We start from the raw sequence: 15,962 nt of genomic DNA, 5'->3' as shown, positions 1-15,962 counted from the left end.
TCTGCTGCCTAGGGAGGGATACCGAGGGAGAGGTGGGTGTGAGAAGGGCTTGGGGCTTAGGTCATGCCATGGAGCCATAATGAAAGCTGCTTTGTATTGGCCAGGCATGGAGTAATAATAGCAGCAATGAAGGTAATTGCCATAGTGGCCCTAAATACATACTTTTGATCAATAGGAAAATTGTGGAACACTTACTAAGGTGTTGGACCCTATGCTAGACATGAGATCACTGTCATCTCTGTGATCACATGAACTGTTTTTCCCACTTGCTATATGAATATTGAGACTTAATGAGGTTTAATAGTGTTAAATACACACAGCCAGAGATGTCTGATGCCAAAGCTGAGCTCTTAACACCTGTGCTTTGTGTCAGGCAATGTGTCTTCCCCATTCGTAGAGCACCTCACTTTGGGTGGACTTCAGTGTCAGATGAAGGACATAGAAATCAAATCTGTGGATGCTGGAGAGTGTTATGCAGAGTTCTGGAACCATATCATTCCTTTCTTAAGTTATTCTGGAAATAAGTACAGGGTCAGGGGAAAACTAGAAGCAAAGAGAACAACTTAAAATATTTTAATATTAAGAAATGACAAAGGCTTGACCCAATTGAGTGACAGTAGGGATGAAGTAGAAAGGAAGTATAGAAATATACTGTGTGGGTGTAATTACCAGGGTTTGGTGGTTAACTAAATATAGATCATGGAGGAATGGGGTCAAAAATGAATCCAGATTTAAGTTTGAATGATTGGAAAGTTTTGCTGCAGAGAAAGGAAATTCACTGTAAGAATTTCAGACCCATACTGGTTGTCCCACCTAAACTTCCATTTGTATGTAAAAGACATGAACTTCATAATTACAAGTTTAGGTGTGCAAACTATTGCCATTGTTATATTCTACAAGTTGTCAATATAATTTTGAAATTTTTGTCCACAATTTGACTTCTTCAGTAAAACATAAATCTCTCCATTATAGAAGAAACTCGATCAAATTCAATTTTGTTATTGTTGTTGTTTTGGTTAGGGGGAGCACTTCAGGTTGAAAATTTATTCCTCAGCAAGACTATTCTTCCTTTATTATCATTCTCCCTAGTGTTGAGACAAAATGGTAGCTCTGGTGTGAGATGCAGAGCAGTACACAGGGGAGGGTGGGAATAAGTGGGAAAGTCAGAGACTTATGCAACTACAACCTTGTTTTGGTGGTGGCAGAGGTAGACTCATCTCCATCTTGGTCTAGGCCCTTTGGTACCATATTGGAATATTGTTGCCTTATTATTGTTAGATGCATGCACCTTCCTAATATTGGCCCACAGAGGGGGGCTTGAGCTCCTATCAGTGGCAGCAAGGTCAGCCCACATGTTTTGCTATGTGATCAGCGTCTAATCTAGGTCACTGGAGCACATGACCCTTGACTCCCACTCCCTCTAGGAACACAGAAAAGTTAGCTCCTAGCTCTTCTCTCCATGCCACCTGGGACCCGCAGGGCCTGGGGAGGCCGCTTGCTGACTTGTGTGCCTCACAGAGTCACTGTGCCTGCTCAGGCATCATGTGCTATCAAAAACTTCTCTCCAATGCTTACTTTCTTTTCACCTATGCACCATTTTTGTCTGGGAGGAAGGTAAAGATGGCCATGAAATGCTCAGACTGATGTGGGGAGTTTCTGTGTCTCCCTTTTCTCAGGAGCTTACTCAGGGTGGAAGGCAGGTCATAGGCCAATATCTAATCCAGTGACTTTCTCTAATCCTTCTTTTCCTCCCCAGTTTGTGGGTGTCCAGATTGTCTGGGGTTAAGTGGAGAGGATAGGAGATCTGAATTCTTACAAACACATTTGCTTTGTACATCTATGTCTTTTAACATCAATGTTTTAATATTTAATAGACAAGAATTTTCTCTTCTGCTCTCTGATCCCACCATGAGAAATAATCCCTGTGATGAATGATCTTAACTATACAAGTTGATGAGGGGGAACCAGAAGGAGAAAAAAAAAATGTTGCTTAATATCTTACATTATGACATTTAACCACACAGTAGGTCAGCAGGTATAACAGGAACATCATAACAAGAATCTAGCTAGAACTTGACCAAAACTAAACCAAATCCAATGCAAACTTTCTTTTTCTTGGCACACCTTCTGAATGTTGCTGTAGACCAGAGGACAGAATAATGTAGAAAAACATCTTTTTCTTCCAATCTTAAGCTGATTATCGTTTAGTTGGAAATAAATCTGAGATCCTAAATGGCAACAAAAACAAAAACAGCTCAAGCAAACAGGCAGTATTCACTAATGATGACTTTGGTGAAATAGAGGAAAGGAATTGTCAGGAAGAAGAAGGTAGGCCATGGAAAGTGAATGTCCCTTTGCAGCCATCATTTTTCTAGGGTTGCAGTAGGGATATAAAGGCAGGGCAACAATCCCCTTTCAGACATGACATGCTGGGGAGTTGGAATTAGTGAAGAGGAGATAACACTCTATTTAAAAATTTAGTTGCTTCCAGTTTCTTTGGGTCACTCATGGTTGCACTGAACTGCTTGCTGTAAATAGAAAGATTTTTCTAGTTGGACTTAAATGATAAAAATCTGGTTCAGTGGGCTGTATGACTATAAAAAATGTCATAGCCAACCATTTTAGGGCAAGCTTGAAAAGGTGAAATAGTAAAGGTATGAAATACACATATCCATACATTCATTTATTTAACTAATTCATTGAGCCAACAACTGTACTGCACCTACTGTATTCCAGGCCTATGCTAAGCAGTAGAATACAGAAACCAATAAAAAGGAGTATACACTATCTAGATGCTCACTGTGAGGTAAAGGGACACACAGCAACCAGCTATGTTATATAAGATTATTCTATGGCCAAGGTATGTCAGGGGAAGAGACCAGCTCTACCTAGCTGGGGATTGGGAAGGCATCACAAAGATAGCAGGGAATAATCAAATGTATCCTTTGAAGGAAAGAACATCTTGGAGTTAAAAAGACTTTGATGAGGACCAGAGGCCAGAGAGAGCACAGCATGTTTAAGGAAATGCCTAGACTTTAGAGTGAGAGGACCTCAGAGAACTTTGCAGGAAGCAAATGGAAATGAGCCTGGAAAGTAGGCAGGGGCTGGATAATTAAGGACTCCTTAGCCCATCATATAAAATCAGGACATTATCCTTTGATGGAGGAGCACCATTGGCTGGTTTTTTACCAGGGAAAGCGTGACCAAATGTATCACATTTTAGAGAGAACACTTTAGTGCTATTGTGTTGAGTTAATTACAAGGAATCCACAGTGGAAACTGGAAGTCTATTGTATACTATAGGGGAACTAAAATGATTTAGGTCCAACCTAAATCAATAGGAGTGGGAATGGAAGAAAGGGCAGGTTCAAGAGGTGGTGTGGTGTAGAACTAAGGCGTTAGGATGTGTGCAAAGGCAAGGGGGGAATAAAGACAATGTCCAGGTTTTTGGCTTAAATGGGGAACAATAGAGCATACGGGATAGAGAGAAAGAGCATACAGGATAGAGGAGGTTTCCTGGGGATTAGAGGGTGGAAGTTCAATTTTAGACGTGCCAAATTTGAGATGCCTGTGGGACATCAAAATGGAGATGTCTTACAGCTGTTTGACGTACAGGTCTGCAGCTCAGTATAGAGGTCTGGGCTGATTTATATTTGGGAGTCATGTCTCTGAGGCTGTGAATCAGTCCTGTCGAGAATGCTGATATTTATGAACTAAGAGAGAAGAAGAGTAGCCAGTGAAAGAGACTGAAAAGAGTAAGTCAGAGGTATAGGAGAACATGGGGCCTGATTACCAGGACACAAGGAAGGAGAGAGCATTAGGAAGAAGGGAATGGTTAGCATAGTCAAATTCTATAGCAAAGTCACATGGAGCCATTGTAGTAAAGCTGGAGGGCAAAATGACTACTCGCCAGGGAGAGGCAGATTTTGCTCCAATACATGGGAGAGCTTTCTCGCAATCGATACATCTAGTCCCCTGCATACAGCAGGCAATTGGTAAATATTTGCTTGAAATAAGGGTTATTTAATGATGGAATTATTTGTCTGATGAGGACCACAGAGGAGTTCATTAAGCAAAGGTGAGCTGCTCAAGTGATAGGGATGCTGTAAAAGGGATCCCTGCAATGGTTGGAGATCTGTATAAAGAAAGCCCTTTGAGCAGTTTGGATGGCAAATATTTGGTGTGAGTGTAGTGGTTTTGTTTTTGTTTTTCATTTTAAAATAAAATTACTTTGGCCAAATAAAGAGTGAAACCCAGCCCACTCCTTACTCATCATGCCATTTGACGTAATTCTTGTAACCCTCGTGTCATAATTTCCTCACCCATAAACTTGGGATATATCATCTGTCCTATCTACTCCCCTAGAGAATAAATGTGCTTGTTAAGTGTTTGGGAACATGAAGAAAAAAAGAAGGATAATGATACAAGACAGGTCTGGGAGATCTAAGCTTGGCTTTGCTACCATTTTCCTAGATTGACTTAGACAAACTAGTTTTTACGTTTATAAAATGAAGGGGCTAGGCAATATGTCGAAGCTCTCTTCTGCCCCCATTTTCTTTCAGGCTGTGATGTTCATTTCTTTGGCATGATCACCATCACCATCATTCCCAGATTCAGGGCACAGGCAGGTGGAAAGGACTTTTTAAATGCACACTGGCTCAGGTGACCCCCAGTGCAGATGAGTGATGGGGGTAGGGACAAATCTCAGTATTGTGTCCACTTTCCAGATGACATTGCTTCTCAATAAAGTCAACCATGACAGTCCTGGGGTCACAGAACTGACAGACACTGGAATGGAACCTTCAGCTCGGTTCTTTTCTCTCCAAAACCATGCTCTGTCCACCTCCCTACAGCATTGTGTACTTATGTTGGGCATTGTTATTATTCAACAGCAACCCTGGATTGATAAGGAAGAGGTCAATCCTGCCTTCAGAAGGCCCGACTTAGAGTCCAGTCTTAAGCCCTTGTTTCGTGTTCAACATTGAGAAGGTCATTTCTCCATTGTGGAGATGCTCAATTTCAAATACATATACATATACAAAGAAGAGAGCCATTGCATCCTGCAGCTTCTGAAGGTCGTGAAGAGGGTGAAATGAGATGAGGGAGGCAGGCTGGGAATCACTATGCACATTGCAGGGCCTGTGTTTCTGTGAGGTTTGCAGGCACATGGTACAGCTGATTGCACAGCGATTACAGTGCTTTTCAATGTTGTGGGGCTCAGCATGCCTGCGCTGGGAGCCGGTTCTCTCCCAATGGCTTGGGTAAAATACCCCTCAGAGGGGCTGCATCCTCCCTCCCTTTCAATCCAAATATTTAGCTTCAAGCCTGCTTCAGCTGTGCTTTGGCAAGAAGTATACGGGAGGAGGAGGCTGCTCTGAGGGGCCCTCCTTTGAAGCCCTGGATGTCCTACAGTGATATGGGGCCTTGGCCAAGCAAGTTGAGCTTTGAGGCCAGCGGCAGGTTTGAGACACTCCGGGGGCTGCTGACTTCAGCTGAGGGGGCTCAAAGCCCAGATCCCCACACAGCTGTGGACTCTCAAGGATCTCTCTCTCTCTCTTTCTGTTTCTCGGGCAGAGCTTCATGTGCATCTGAGCCAGCCCTGCAGCAGCCCTTAGCAGCCCTTCTCTGGGGCTGGGTTATCTGTATGCCCAGGAAATCACTGGGCTGAGGGTACAAGATGGGATCTTGGCTTTCTCAAAAGAAGAATGAATTATTATCATTGAGTCCTCGGGGGGAACTCTTGGGGCAGGACTTACCATTACTCCCAGTGACCTACTTGGGATATTTCTGTTTCTTGTTCCTGAAACCTTAGATTCTGAGGGCCGTTTCTACCATGAGATATAGGACTCATTAACTTAAAAATATGACCACTGCTCATCAATTTGGGCCCACCGTACCCATAGAACAGCCGGCAAAGAAAAGAGTTCATGCACTGGCAGTTGTAATACACCCTGATCATAAGGAGAAAGCATGGTTATTTCACAAAGAGGGTAGGGAAGGGTAGGAAGAATATTTACTTTTTTCTCAGGAGATGCCCTACTCCCTAAATAGCTGAATTCCTATTGAATGTATTCAGAGAAGTTGGCACTTAGGTATTGTGAATGCTGCCACCTATATTAGAATCAAGGGTAAGAAAAAAGTGGAGTGAGAGCAATGGAAGTTGAAGAATAAGATCAATTGAACATATATGGAAGAGGAGTGTCTCTCCTTTAGGTCCAGGTGTGACCTTGGCATTGTATAAGGGCAGGAGGCAGAGGAAGGTGGATGTCCTTCTCTCCAATGGCTCTGCACTCACTCACCTTTCTCAGAATAATTGGTTGTGAGGACAAAAATGATGTCACTATACCACACCATCTCCTTATTTGAGGCAACAAGGATTTAGGTGAACTTGAACTTACCATTATGATTGAGAGAAAGTGGAGAATCATTTGGGGAAACAAACTAAAAAAGCAGGTTTGTTGACTCAATGATTCATAAAATGGTCACTGCTTTATTTTCTGTAGCTGCACATTTTCTCCTCTCTTTAAGGTGAGTGCCTTGAATAGACTGATGTTCTTGGGGAAGAATACCTATCTCAAAGGTGGAATCACTGATTAATGTTTTCCAGGGATATGTTTATCACTGAATCTGCAATGGCTAGAGCAATTCCCGGCAACATGGGTACTCAGAAAATATTTGATGAGTAAATAGAAGGAAGGAAGGGAAGGAAAGAAAGGAAGGAAAGAAGAAGGAGGGAGGGAAGGAAAGAAGGAAGGAAAGGAAGGAGGGAGAGAGGGAAGGAAGGAAGGAAACAAAGAAGGAAAGGAGGGAGGGAGGGAGACAAGGAGAGAGGAAGGAATGAAGGAGGAAGGGAAGGGAGGGAGGGACGGAGGGAAGGAGGAAGGAAGGAAAGAAGGAAGGAAGGAAGGGAAGGAAGGAAGGAAGGAAGGAAGGAAGGAAGGAAGGAAGGAAAGGAGTTTCTTATTTGTGGCTCATCAGACTTAGAGGTCACACTTGTGATACTATTCCGTGATAATGTATTTGGTATCCTGGAGGTGGGAAAAATTCATTTTTGCCTCATTAAATTTATAAAACCCATGGCTTTTGCCTAAGGGAAGAACTGTGTTTATAGAATGGTGAAGTGTTTTGAAGTAAATTGATTCTGCATGCAAAAGTGTATAACAATTTTGTTGACATCAGATTTTTACTATGGTAAGTTCAGAAGGTTTATGTTCAGAAAGTTGATGTTCCTTGACTATCCCTCTTGGTCTGGTAGAGGCTTCTTTCTGTCACTCCCGTATCGTAACTGCATCCACTTTGTACTATGGCTCCTCCTCACCTAAGACAGTTTACTTCTGCTTGCTCCTAAGCAGCAAGAATTGAAAGAAAATGTGTAGACTTAGAAGAAATAATACCCCAGAGTCACCTTTAAATGCATTTTTCCAAGGCATATCAAAATATCCTTGGAATTTGTTGTGAAAATTTGACCACATCCTAGTTAGCATGAGGTTAAAATTAACAGTAACATGTGTTTTAGGGATCTCAATTTGCAAAATATTAATAGAGTTCATGGGCAGTTAACTGCAATAAAGGGAGGAAATGAAGTTTATAGTGCAGGGCCCTGGGGATTACAGCTTTCTCTACCCCTGAGCACATTCATATCCCAGAACTCACGTAAAGTGAGGAAGGCTGTAAAAGGAACAAAGAAGGAAAGCTCAAGGTTGATGTTATAGGTCTCTTTCTCTTCCCTCCTGGGAGGGCTTCCAGTGCATCCAGGGGTAGCCTCACTTAGTCTTAGTTTCCTCCTGCCCATTCAGAAACCCATGATTTACCCTGAGGTGCAAAAACAGGGACCTTCAGTGAGACTCATAGCTGCTGAACCATCAGAAAGGAGCCCTGACCAATTTCTTATCACTTCTGTGGAAATGTGATTCTTATTGCATTTTCATCTCAACTTAAACTACTTAGGCATAAAAAAATTTAAAAACATGTATGAAGACATTCCAGATTGAGAGTCAGTAGACATGGATTTATGCATTCTCTGCTTTTGACTCTCTTGTGACTTTAAGGAAATCATGCCTTCCTTCTACACTTTTGCCTCCTCACCTAAACAGAAATAGTAGGGCTAGGGGATCTCTAGGGGATCTTCCTGCTCTTTAGTTTGTAGTTTAATGTGAATCTGACTTTTGTCCAGTGGGCTTTCTTAGGAAAATTTACCAAAGAATGATTATTGAATACAAGATTCAGATATTAGAGCCAGGAAAAGTCCATGCAAGCTAAAGTAATCACAATAGCAAGAAAGGTAGGCTTTATTTCAAAGACGAGATGGAGATTGAATGATGAGAGAGGAAAGAGGTCATTCCAGGCAAAGAGAAGGCTTAGGGTAAAGACCTGAGGTGTGAAGATACAAGGCGTGATTTGAAATTCAATGGGAGAGCAAGGTAATTGGAGCAAGTTGAAGAAGGAAACAAAAGAGGAGAACCTCCACAGCCTTCCCAGGACTTCATCTGGACCATTTCTGGGGCCACCTTCAGGGACACACTTCAGTGTAGTATATAGGAATATTTTTGGACTCAAAATGTCAAAAAAGGTGGCTGATCTGGACTGTTTCTGATGAGGGCCCTACTGGTCTCGCCTGCCGAGTTAGTGCTCTTGTAGCTGAGACCTGACTTTCTCACTCCAGTTGGTAGCTGTCCTCATGTCAGTTCCTTTCACACTAGCTCCTCCACAGGCCTTTGCCATACTCACCTTCTGCTTCTAGAATGGGAGTCATTCTGCTTTCCAGAGAGCCTCCATGGAAAGAATCTGGGAGTGATGACCTTCCAGGGTGTTAACATACGAAATCTTCCACCCTCTTCATATAAATATAAATATATATATATATAGTTTGTTTTTCTTTCTTTCTTTCTTTTTTTTTTTGAGATGGAGTCTTGCTCTGTCGCCCAGGCTGGAGTACAGTGGTGCCATCTCAGCTCACTGCAACCTCTGCCTCCCAGGTTCAAGCGATTCTGTTGCCTCAGCCTCCTGAGTAGCTGGGACGATAGGTGCATGCCACCACTCTTGGCTAATTTTTGTATTTTTAGTAGAGATGGGGTTTCACCATGTTGGTCAGGCTGGTCTTGAACTCCTGATCTCGTTATCCACCCGCCTTGGCCTCCCAAAGTGCTGGGATTACAGGGTGAGCCACCATGCCTGGCCCCCTCTTCATATTCTTAAGGCTCAATCTTCTGGGCCTCCAGGAGGCCTAAGGGTACCCAGTACTCACACCACTTCTGCTCTTGGCAAAGTTATCAGGAGCCTTCCACCACTTCAATCTTTGGGACAGTGAAGTTCAGTGGAGCTCAGACTATCATGAACCCTTGCTAGTATCCATTGACTGGGTTTGACACCCAGGCACTCTCATTAGATTCTAATCACTTTTTGCCACAGTGAGGTCTGAGACTTAGTACTCTCTGGGTCACCCTGCTGACATCTCTATTTCCTCTGACCTTGTCACTAGAACTGGGATCTGACCTTGTATTTTTCTTAGTCATGAGCCCCTACTTTGTTAAGTGTTTCAGGCCCCCCCAGGACCACAGTTCTCAGCTCATTTATCTATGAGTATTAATGTCCTGCCTTGTGCTTGCCTGGATTCTTTATCTGACTGGCAGGTGCTCTGGGGTAGACCACCTTCTGAACTGTGACCTAGGTTGCAACAGCCTCTCACACCTGTATCCTTACGCTCATTTATGTTGCACGCTTCAATTCCCAAAACATTCATCACACATTCTTCTTACATAAACTTTATTTCTTGTCCTTGATTTGTGAGCAGTTAGAGCAACAGCCCCCCACAGAAATATCAAAAGCTGTTTGTTATTACAAAGACCTCATTCTACTCTCATTAAAGATGTTGGGAAAGAATGTCATGATTCTATCTCATATTTTTGGTGGGAATAATTTGATAACTACCTGATAAAACTTTTTAGTCTCATAATCACTTGCTCTGAATCTCCAGAACACTGAGAAATTGAAGGAAATATGTAAGGGTTGTTTGTTCCTTTATTTGCTTATTTTACTTAAAGTCAGCATTTTCACAAAAGTTGTGGTCTTTTTAATTGTGCACACTTTGTGCCTTAGTTTATCTGTGTTCAGTTCCTGGCCAGAGATCATTTGTTTTCATAAGAATGTACATGTGTCTGAAGCATCAGAGCTACAGGCGCTGCTCCCACCCCGTCCCTGCAGACTTCATCCTGCTCAGTCCAAGGCAAGGGAACTATCCATTGGCTCAGACCCATTATGAGAGAAGTCTAGAATTGTCTTATCTACTAGTCCTGGGCCAAAAGGAAACTGAGGAAGCTCTTCAGTACACAAGAGTCTAATGGATGGCAGGTCTCTCAACCCCCACAAGCATGCCCACCACAGGCAGAAGATGCCCACTGCCATCCCTCCCCAAGCTGACTGAACACTCACAATCTCATGGGACTGCTCAGTGCTGAGTTAACAGAACCCCTTTGGAGCCTACGAACTGGATTCCTCAGTACATCCAACAAGGGCTTCTACACTTTTTCCTCACTCAAGACATACTGAGCTTTTTTCCCTCAAATGGGCCAATGCAATTGGTGCCTGTATGGTAGACACACCTGACGGCAATAGCTTAACTGAAGCCTACCCTGAGAATGACCCTGTACAGCAGATGGACCTGACAGCAATAATTTAAGAAATGAGGGTGCTCATGTGGAGGTTGCTGAGGAGACGGTGCTCACTGAGGATGTTATGTAAACTGCATATTTTTTTTTTTCCAGCAGTTCTGGTTTTCCTGTCCAGCCTGCCACCACTGGACCGTCCCTGTATGTAAGTTCCCGCAAATAAAACCATAGGCCTCTTTTGCTGGCTCTAGGTCTCTTCTCTAGCCTCTTGAACCCAGTGCCATCCCTACTGAAGTTAATAGGGGTCTGGCATGATAGTGTCACAGCATGCTTCAATGCCTGCAAAATAGACTGAGTCTTATGGTTTTGGCTCTGTTGAGTTTATTCTGATGAAGGCAAGGTTCTTATCCTTTTCACTCATCCATAGTCAAGGAGAAAGGCCATCCACGGGAGCTGACGCCCCAAGGGGAGATCACCTATTACCCTCGATAACTCAGGTCTGGTCTCCCCAGCACAAGTGCCAATATAGGTAAAATTACTTCTGATTCCAATCCCAAAGTCCTCCATATTTCTTGCTTTTCCAGTAGATTCCCTTAAGCAGCCCAAAATCCTCTGAAGGGCTTGACATGTGCTGAGCCCCTGAAGGCTGTGGGTAAAGCCAACCGTGGAGCTTCAGGGGATGTTTGCATGCTGAGCAGGCTTAGCAGAGACACTGTGCCAAGGAGTGTTTTTAGAGTGAAGAGGAATTTGAGTTTTTCTCATCTAGGACCAGGAAAGATTACTGGTATGACTCAGAGGATTACAGTAAGAGAGCCTTTTCAATAATGGGGTAAAGAGGAAAGTAGACTGAGTTTGCAGGAGGCATCTTGGGGTTTTAATCCCTGCTCAACAACTTACCAACTCAGGGGCTATGAGCCATTTATTTCTCTTAGCCTTGATATCTTTATCAATTAAATAGAGATAATAATATGCATCTTGAGGAGGTACCCTGAGAATTACATGTGGCCATGGTTATAAAATATCTAAACAACATTTGGTACACAGTAAGGGCTCAATATATAGAAGCTGTTTACTACAATAAAGGAGAGTTAAGGCAGGTTACTGGAATTACTTCATCATTTTCTCTAGATCTGAGAGATTCCAAAGGAGCTGATATAACCAGACATATGGCCTAGTTAGTTCTAGGAAAATATATAACAAAACTCACTTTTCTTATAAGCTTCAGCAGAACTAAGAGAAATAACTGCCCTAAAGTTTGGAGAAGAGCAAAAGGCTGAATTCAGGACCTATTTGTCTTGCAGACAAGTAGAAGCTCCCTACGGCATACTCAACACTGCATATGTGCACAGAAGTGCACAAACACAAAGGTGCAGACATACATGCATACGTGCACATATTCACATACGGAGCTCCCACTCCAAGACTGAGCTACCTCCCTTGCCCACTGTTCTTAAGCTCCTATGCTGTATCAAAGGAGAAGAAACTGATGTTTCAAGCTTGTTGAATTCTAACTCATCAAAATAGTTTGGTTTACCCCCTGTGCTACTTTACAAGGCACTTAGGCATTTTTTCATGGGGTTGAGAAATCATGTTTCATCAGTAATAAACAGGATCAACCCCCAAAGACTGAAGCTCAATTTCAAGCTCAGAACCCAGGAGGTCAGAGTGGATTCTATCACAGAAAATCACAAACTCCCTTTCCTTAGCAAAGCAAAACATATTCTGGGAGAAAGAGAGGAGGCTTCAAGTCAAGCACAGCAGTTTCTAATATTTTTCCACTTGACTTTTCTTAATTAGTGTTGACTAGCTTAACGAAGCAATTAAGGGGCTTATTTGCTTTTTAAAATCACATGTGAAATTTAAGAAACCTTGAAATAGAAGAAATATTTGTCCCCAAGATCTTACTCCACAAGGGATATCAGTTTGAATATTCTCCAACCATTAGAAAGTGAGAACAACTGGCCCTGTTCTCCAAATGAGGCCCAAGCAAAACAGAAATCGCAGTAGCCGGCTCTGCATGTAGAAATCCTCAGTAAGTGAACGGCTGCTTTTCAGATGTTATTTCTGAGACTTCCATTGAAAACAACAATGATCATTAGTTTTTGATAATAAAGACATCTACCACTTATTGATTAATTATGAGCTAAGAAGTGTGTTGCAGACTTTTCATATGTTATTCCAATTTAAATCTGTAAATGTTCCCTTCCCTTTTTACTAGAGTAAGAAAATAAGGATTCAGAGAGGGTGAACGGCATGCCCAGGGTCACACACCTGTCAGGACCTCGACTGAAACTTTTCTCATTCAGACACATGGTTGTCCCATGATATTTCATTTTCTTCCCTTGTGATAATTCTAAACCAGGAGAATTGTGGCTTAAGCACACCAAAGATCATTAAATAACTAAACTTGTGTGTGCATGTTTACACCTACATTTATATAAATAGCATATACAATAGTAAAAAATCATGTTATTTTAAATAATTATATCTAATTATCTGTATGACAATCTAATAAGCCCCTAATAGATAGTATATTAATCATATGATTATAGTTTAAGTTATTTACATGAAATAAGCTAATATATCACAATTTGTAATTGATACAAACATAAATTGATAATACAAATAAATATATAGTATATTAAATGTGATATGTATGTAACATATACATGAGACCTACAAATCCATAATATGTAATACAAGCCATAATGTGATATATAAAACATGTAATACATAATATTGTGATATATATAATGTGTTTGTATACAATACACAACACATGATATATAATACATGGAAATTATGTCTTTAATAATTGTGCATAATAACAGAATTATCAGAAATTTTGATACAGGGTTAAAAATTAGATTATTTTAATAAATATATACTTATAGAACAATAGTCTATATTACAATATAACTCAATAAATAAATTTGATTATTAAATAATATTATTATGGAGTAATTAACTGGACTATCCAGAGTTTAATGTGTGCATCTGGTCATACGCAAGTTCACATTTATTGTCTATCATGTGCTAGAAACAGTGCAAAGCACTTTATATATCACCTTTTTAAACCTTTCCACAAACCAGCAAGGTAGGTACCATTCACTGAAAAGAAATTGAGGCTTTTATCAGTTAAATATTCTTTTTTTGTTTTTCTTTTAGGGGTACAGAGCTAGCAAAAGAGCCAGGAATCAACCCTTATTTCGTCTTATTCCAAATGATATCAAGTGTTTGTATTCTACCAAGTCAGATAAGTAGGTGGAGAAAAGATGAAGTGACAAAGCACAGGAGGGACAAAGAGATTATGCCTTCATGCTTCCCTGCTCCTTGAAAATGTAGTATATGCCAAGTTTTCATTGATTCAGTGGGGAAGGCAAGGGACGCTGGCCTGGTGCCAGTTCAGCCACTCTCTCAGTCTCTTGTTTATTCAACAAGCTGTTCCTCTGGGTCCTGGGGAAGAGGGAATTATTTTGGGTGGCAGCCCATGGCATATGTCCTGATGCAGCCTGTGGCATATGTCCAAGCCCCTCCCAGTGTGACACTTTTGTGACCAGGGTCCATATGCTCATGGCACTCCCTTGGACTTAGCTATTTTTTCATTGCCTCTGGGACTGCAGGCTAAATACTTGGCACTGGAAACATTGCCAGCAGCAGCACAGTTTGGGAGTACATCCCACATGGGCACTGAGTCAACAGTGCCAACAGGAGGAAAACATATGAGCCCAGGGAGATTTCTTAACTATTTACCCAGTGGGGGAAATTGTTTATTTTCCACATATCTCCCAAACAGCCCATTTATGAGCTCCATTTATGACTTCAAACAGGTAAGTTGGCAGAGACATGGCAGTGAAGATAAGATGATGACTAATTAATAGCCTTGCAACAGGTTTCAACACCCAGATCTACAACTACCATTATTATTTTTCTTAACCACTAACATTTATTTTCAAATACAAACATGCTTTTAAGTATTTTTCTTAATACAGATAATAGTTTTATCTTGTTCCTGGCACCATTTCCTCTTCCCAATAGGGTTATAAATAGGGTATTCCATTTGGCAAGGGTCTTGTCCGTGGCATTGGAGAGACGGTTCTATAGTTACTGTAACAAAACAGCACATAGTTGGCATATTTCTCCCCAAACTTTCCTAACATTTACACTGCCATCTGCATACTTTTCACTTGACTTCACTCTGAAAATTGACTGTTCCTCTGATACATACCAGAGACTTGGCTACTTGGACATTTGGAAACAAAATAGAAGGAACAAAACATGAAAAAGGAAGCATTCTTCCCATTTCTGATCCCAGGCATTCAATACTTGTAGTAGTACAGTAGTTTGTAAGAATGGTTTAAGGTAGCTTCCTTTAAGGGCAATTTTAATTTTAAGATTTTAGGATTCTGTGAATGAAGGGATAATTCATTAATTAATATACTAATATCAATAACTGCTTTATTTTCCTGAGTTTATACAGCTATTTGCCCATATTTAAATATATATGTAGAAAAATGTGGGATCAGTATGTGTGTGTAAGAAAACTCAAAAATGAGTCTCAAAAACACAATAAAGTTAAAATGGAAGATCCAGACCTAAAACCCTTTCCAAAGTTCTGCTCCCAACATTTCAAGTAAGTGTCAGATAACGCAAATGAGTTTTTAAGAGGATTAAGATGCTAGAACATAGTATCTCTGGAAGTTCAAGGATTTCCATTGTTGTGAGACAAAGAATGCATAAGAATACAAATCTCCATAGTCTTGTCTTCCAGATAACCCAATAACCCTCACCAGCTGGGCTTTACTTTCTTTTCAGGTTTAAATAAAGGAGGGGGAAGGTTTCAGCAATAGCTGCAGGAGTTACTGATGAATTGAGGATTCTCCAAAATGAGACTTTTAGAGAGAGAGAATACACATAGCCCTTGCCTGGAGAACTGGATAAATTCACTCTGTCTTCATCAAACATGGTTAGCCCAGGCATCATTTGAATGAACGTGAAGGAAAAACTAACTTCTCGATGTTTTTTCCTGATACTCTGCCTGTGCATTTGCTCATGTCATATGAGCATATAGAAGAGAAGCCAGGTCAGAGTGAATATTGGCCCATAACACATTTTATGGAAGGCTATTTGGTGCCTAGTCATCCCCAGAACGTCTTCATATGAGGATTTACTGAGCCAAAAACAATTTAAGATTTATTTGAGAAGTCACCCAAGTGATGAGTCCATTTGTGGATACAAAGATATTAGTGATTAGAATGGTTGTGTTGGAGATGAGAAGTTGCGTTGCTGTTGCTGCTGTTGTTTTATTCTTTTTCTTTGCTCTTATGCAAAATACTGTAGGAAAATAATTTTGTTTTA

General features: G+C 41.1%; 2 long non-coding RNA genes across 5 annotated transcripts in view; one reads left to right on the top strand and one right to left on the bottom strand.

The window, feature by feature from the left end:
- LOC103876756 overlaps positions 1-15,962 on the bottom strand; it is a 428,348-nt gene that overhangs the window by 58,984 nt on the left and 353,402 nt on the right. The gene's annotated exons all lie outside the window — the stretch shown is intronic.
- The window catches only part of LOC103876755, a 56,543-nt gene that overhangs the window by 38,048 nt on the left and 2,533 nt on the right, over positions 1-15,962 (top strand). Inside the window, exons 4-5 of one of the 2 annotated variants that reach the window (XR_004178188.1) lie at positions 10,761-10,809; positions 13,773-13,864. This is a non-coding gene — a long non-coding RNA (uncharacterized LOC103876755). Of the gene's footprint in view, positions 1-10,760; positions 10,810-13,772; positions 14,234-15,962 lie in introns of those variants that run through there. The other variant, XR_004178187.1, reaches the window with a different exon arrangement.

The sequence above is a fragment of the Papio anubis genome, chromosome 14, assembly GCF_008728515.1.
Source record: "Papio anubis isolate 15944 chromosome 14, Panubis1.0, whole genome shotgun sequence".
Taxonomy (NCBI): domain Eukaryota; kingdom Metazoa; phylum Chordata; class Mammalia; order Primates; family Cercopithecidae; genus Papio; species Papio anubis.
This window is presented reverse-complemented; position numbering and strand designations above follow the sequence as displayed.